A 6,584-nucleotide genomic window follows, 5' to 3' on the forward strand; every position below is an offset into this window, starting at 1 on the left:
GATCTGGCCCATAATAGATATTTGAACTTTGAGGTCAGAAGCCCAAACAAGTTGGAAAAATCTGGAGAAATGTTTATGTATTTTGATTTAAAGGCTTATGTTATCCATTATGTCAAAAGTTTGTCTCAATAATAACCAGTAAATGAAATTCTCAGATCTACAATACATGGACAAAAGTATTGGGACATGTTGAATTCAGGTGTTTCTTTTCTAACAGGGGTCTGGGATACAAAACAATGATGACAAATATTATAATATTGTGATAAATACTGCATTGCATTGCTTAGTTTTGTTTAAATTGTTATGCTTCAGAGATGTTTGTCACTTAATTTCTCAAAATGTATATATATATATATATATATATATATATATATATATATATATATGTTGTTGTTTGTTTGTTTGTTTGTTTTTTAATCCAGGACTATTTTATATGCACTCCCTATAAATTTCAATTATATTTCTAAATATTTCCAAATTTCTAAATTAAATATTGACGTTTATAAACTATATGGGACGCATCAGGGCTACAGCTGTAAGATGTCCTGTTCATGCTAATTTGAGATATAAACAAGTTTAATAAGTTTAATGGGAGATTTTTCTTCTTAAGTGAGATGTGAAGAAAATAGATGCTTACTTGTGAAAATTATTATTTACAGTCAGAGCATGAAAAACAATTAAGAGGTAGAACATTTAAAATCATAGTCATGGATAAAAAAAAAACTGATTGATTGATTGATTGATTGTTTGATTGATTGGTGTATTTATTTCAAACATGAATGTCAAACAGAAGAAAATAAATAAACAAAATACTTAAACATAAGACATATAATACATATTTGAAAAGGAGTGAGAAGAAGTAAGACATTAAATCAATGGTGAGAGAAATGAAATGAAAACCATCTCTGAGGCATTTTGGAAGCAAAGATAACAATTAAAACAAAACTAACCAATGCAATGCACTGATATTTCTCACAATATAAAACTATATTATGACATTTGTCATCATTGTTTGTCTGTTAGAAAAGAAACTCTTGAATTCAACGTGTCCCATTACTTTTGTCCATATAGTGTATGTGGTGTTGTTAAAAGTGCAATATTTACCCCAAAATGTAATGAAATGGAAGTATAAAGTACCTTATAAGAAAAATATGTAAAGTGCATGACACAATGACCTTTCAGTGTATAATATTTTACGTGTCCTGAGAGGAAATGAGACTTCTACACCTGCTCTTGGCTCTGTTTACAGGCTTTAGGAAGACTTTGGCTGATCACAGGTCTTTTTAGTGAGCAGTGAGATAAAAGCAGCGTAGATTGACAGCTGTAATAACTACCTGCTGTCATGAATCTGTTGCATATGTTCCTGCTCCTCCAGCAATATTTTAGCTTTAGAACCTTCACTGAGATAAGAGCATCAGATGGTGCTCAGTGTGTCATGACAGAGAGGAAACAGAAAGAAACTCTGGTGTATTTATGTCTGAGTTCTTTGTACTGTAGCCTTAAATACAGTACTCAGTGAAGTGTTTTTTTTATGTACTAGTGCTGTCAAAATGAAATGTGATTATTCATTCTAAAAAACAGATTAAGACTATTCTGATTTACTAGGGCTGTGCAATTAATCGAAATTCAATTACAATTTAGATTATTACACTCAACGATTACAAAAATCATGTAATCGAGAAAAAACAATTATTAATTTTGAGTTGTTTTAATTCACACGCACGCAAGCTACCATGAGCTGCTCCGCCCCGCCCCCTTCTAAGTTACAGCTTCCAGCTAGCCGGCAGGTCCACCCCACAAAGAAAGTTTTACCCAGCGGTCTGGAAAAATGGCAGGAGAATCACAGCAGAAGTGCTTGGTAAACAAAAAAGGCAAGTCAAATTCAGCTGTATGGGATCACTTTGGGTTTGATGAAGAAGACGAAGAGCAAAAACACATCACATGCAAAAAGTGTTTCGTAGTTGTGTCCGCACCGACCGGTAACACAGCAAACCATTTTAACCATCTAAAGTTTAACCACCACGACCTTATATTGTGCAAAGCGCTGTGCAGCATGGAACATTGCGTAGGCTATAACTGGGGCGCATGGAAGGTTTTGTTGCTTTTCAATGATTTCTGAATGAAAATGGTGCATTTTGGCAAATTGTGCTTTGATTTTTGGAATATGTTGTTCCTTTGCTCAGAGTAGCATTTTTTAGTATTTACTTAATGTTGCATATTGTTGGATGCGTGGTGTGACACTGTGGCTTAATGTTGGTTTTCTGTGTGGCGCATGGTCGTTGTGTTGTAGTGCACAACGTGCATATTCTATAGATGGCTGATGTATGCAGAAGGCCTTAACTGAAACCTCACGGCACGCCACTGAATATATATATAATTTACCATGTTTCATACTACATTGAACATACTTGAATTTATAATTTGCACTTTACGTGAGTTTTTTTTTTTTTTTCTTGCTACAGTTCTATGGCAAGTCTATAGTAGTTTAATTACAGTGTTTGTTTACAAAAGCAAACATACTTGAATTTACGGTATACTTATTTGCATTCAAAGATTTTTTCTTTGTTTCCTACAAAAGTGAACATATTTGTTTTAGTGTTTAAAAGCTTTATTTATGTTTAAAGAGTATATTTTACATTGTTTTGCAAGGAAAAAAAAAACAACTTTAACGTTAACAAATAATCATTTTTAATAATCGTGATTTCAATTATTGCCAAAATAATCGTGATTATTGTTTTTTTTCTATAATCGAGCAGCCCTATGATATACCATACTTTCCGGGGTATAGAGCGCACCTGACTATAAGCCGCACCCACCAAATTTTAAAAGAAAAAAATATTTGTACATATATAGGCCGCACCTGACATGTCCATGTTGTAACATGAGATATTTACACAGAAAGATGGTAAACAGACCGATTATTTAAATATTTATTTCCATACCTTAACTGCTTTTTTTTCCAAACAGTGCCTGTAACATGGCAGTAAAACGACAGGAACACGGCTGGTTAAAAAAACCAGAAAAATCATTGATCGCTATCTTCATCTTCCTTCTGCTCACTGAAACCACTGCAGTCGTCTTCTTCAGTGTTGGAGTTGAACAGCCTTAAAGGCTCCGTCACACACCTTCTCAGTCTCTCTTCCGTTGTTGCTCAATGGCACTTTGGTGCAGCAGCTCTATTTCCTTCTTAAACAGACACATCGATTGCTTTTAACTCAAAAGCTGCATCATATGCATTTCTTCGTGTGTTTTCCATGATGAGGGTTTGTGCATGACATGCAAAGTGATTGTTAAAAGTTAAGCTAAAAACTTCTCCTCTTCATCACGTCTTCCACCTGTCTGTCTTGCTTTTGCGCTTCCTGCTAGAGCGCCCCCTGGAGGCCGTTAGCCTGTATAAATTTATACTCGAGCCACATCATTGTATAAGCCGCAGGGTTCAAAACATGAGATAAAAGTAGCGGCTTATAGTCCAGAAAGTACGGTACGTTTTTATACATGTAATTCCATGGAACAGTAAACCAATATTTACCATCTAACATTTTCTATAAGACCTAAACCTTCGCACTAGAAAATCAGCAAAAAAAATAGACGGTGTCAAATTAGAGAGTGTTACTGAATATAAATTCTTAGGAGTAATAACTGTTAACAAGTTGTCATGGAATGCTGGCATCAGACATATGTTACGCTCGGTCAAGGGGTTACAGAGATGCAAACATGATATGAGACTCACCTCCTTCCATGTTCCTTCACAAAAAGGAGCAAGTTACAAAAGAAATGACTAGCAATCAACAAAACTGCAATTTGAGTTATTTATATATACAAGAATATATAAAAAAAAAAAGTAAAATCAGGAAGGGAATCAAAGTAACAAAAATAACAAACAGGAGAACACTTTAAGCCCACTATACTTACCTACCAAGAAAAAACAAATTACAATCATCTTACCTAGACTCCCAAATAAGAAACAAGAGACAACTTAAACAAAGAAAAGATTCCTGCCTTTTGAGTCTGACCACAATAGAAGCTCTCCAAACAAAATGACAGGTAGCTGGTCAAATGAGGGGGATGGGAAGAGAGGAGTCCACAGGAAGTAGCGGGATTCGGCTTTAGATTTTCCCGCTCACCACTGAGGAACCAATCAGCACAGAGCACTCCGGCACCACACCTGCAACTCATCCACACTCAAACCACAATCTGCAAGGAGAGAGAGGGAAAGAGAAAAACGTACCCATACACAGAAGAGAAAAGAAAAACTACAAAAATACAACTGAATCTCACTAACCTTTAACACATATAAGAAGTAAAATTTTGAAAAGCCTCTCAATTATTAACAAAGTAAAGCAACTCCTGGATCATGATGCTCTCAGAACATTCTATTGTTCCTTAGTCCTCCCTTATCTCAAGGTTTCAAGGTAAACTTTATTGTCCCTGAGGGGCATTTTGTTCTACAGCCAGCAGTATCACACGGACAAGAAACCAACAATAAATACGATAAATAGTCCATTAAAGACAATAGCACCAACATTACAAAGAGTTATTCAGCAGAACAATGGCTGCCGGAACCAAAGAATTCCTCATCCTATTGGTCCTACATTTAGGAACACTGTATCTGTGACCTGATGGAAGCAACCTGAACTCATCATACAGGGGATGACTGGGATCATCAAGGGCTGACTGAGCCTTCTTCAGAGTCCACCTCTGGTACAACACAGTCAGGTCAGTGAGTGTGGTGCCAGCAGTTCTGCTGCACACTTTAGTGATGCCCTGCAACCTGTTCCTGTTTTTAAGGGTAAGCAGCCCATACCAGCTGATAAAAGAAAAGGTCAGCACAGACTCAATAAAACAAGAATAAAACATTGTCATAAAAGTGTTTTCCACTTTGAGACTGCAAAGCTTTCATTAAAAATACATCCTCTGATGAGCTTTTTTACATACAGCATCCACCTGAGACTTGAATGTTAGCCTGTGGTCCAGCACCGTTCAGAGTTATTTATACTGCTGAACCACCTCAACAGCCTGGCCATCAATGACGACAGGAGAGAAGACTGTAGGATTCTTCCTAAAATCTGCAATCATCTCTTTGGTTTTGGACACATTCACATTTAAAAAGGACGTGCTACACCAGTCAGTGAATTCAGACACTATAGGGCCATGATCAGGGTCATCATCCCTGAGAAGAGACACAATCACAGAGTCATCTGCAAACTTGAGGACATGCCGCCCCAGGTATTGAGTCTGGCACTCATTAGTGTACAACACAAATAAAAGAGGGGAGAGGATGCACCCCTGTGGCGACCTATTATCTCACCTATTGTACTGAAGTGTGGGGAAACAATTATCAATGTTCCATACATCCATTATTCATAAAACGAAAACCAGCAGTGAGGATCAGACACAAGGCTGAATTTCTAGCACATAGTAATAATCTGTTTATTCAATCCAACTTATTTAAGATTCATGACCTTGTGAAATATTATACCTTATTAATCTTATTTAAAGTGTTCAACAAATCAGTACCAAATAACACAAAGGTTTTTTGAACTTAGAGAGAGTACATATGGCATTAGAGGCTTTGGAAATTTTGCACTAAGGTTCAAACTACCAGGAAGATTATTGTTAATTGCTGGACCATTCCATCCTTGGCACTTTCTTACCTTTGTTGGTTTGTGCTTGTTGTTGTTTACCATGTTGGTATGTGTCACTTCCATTACCATTGTTGGTATGGGATTATTGTTGAATATATTGTATTATAAGTTATGCAGACTATCATTTAGGTGGGTACTAAGGGCCAGATCTACTAAAGGTTTGTGTGTATTAAAACGTGTGCAAACTCACTGCACATGCAACAAAAATGTACAAACTGATTTACTAACAGTGCACACTAAGGGTTGTGTCTTTCAAAGGTGCAAAATATTGCGTCTGCATCCAGTTAGTACATTTGCCACGATGAATATGTAATATGGGGCATTTACACACAGTTGTGCATGTGCTGGAAGGAGAAAATGTAAATATATTAATTTAGCACACGCAAAGTGATTTATCAAACCCAAAAGCAATTCTGCTGATAGAAACTGTGTCTATATTTAACACGTCTCAAAGGGAGGAGCAAATGGTTTGGATGTGTAATTGCACACACATGGAAGTGGTTAGGAGACATGGAAATTATGAAATGAGATGCAGAGAACGCATTTTTCACCCTTGTGTGAACATTTTTGGAGTGACAGAAGAAAAAATAATTGAGACGTATGGACCAAAAACCTTTGTGCATCTATACACAGAGCAGTCAAACATTTTGCATTCTAACACAGTAATAAAAATAGAATAATATAAAGAAAGTATCCTGTGGAATTTTGTCAAAAAATAAATATCCACATACTTGACAAAAGCATACTTGTTTGTTTGTTGTCTCCCAGTTCAAACTCCAAACTTAAAAATAGGCAAAAGGGAATAGGGATCAAATCTAACCAAACATCACATACATACAGTGTGTGGCTTCAAGTCATACTCACCTCCATGAGTAATAGAGAAATAAGTTTGAGATAGTTCGCAGAAAACCCTCTGTGAATCATCCCCCACCGCTTTCA

Source organism: Sphaeramia orbicularis, chromosome 12, assembly GCF_902148855.1.
Source record: "Sphaeramia orbicularis chromosome 12, fSphaOr1.1, whole genome shotgun sequence".
Taxonomy (NCBI): domain Eukaryota; kingdom Metazoa; phylum Chordata; class Actinopteri; order Kurtiformes; family Apogonidae; genus Sphaeramia; species Sphaeramia orbicularis.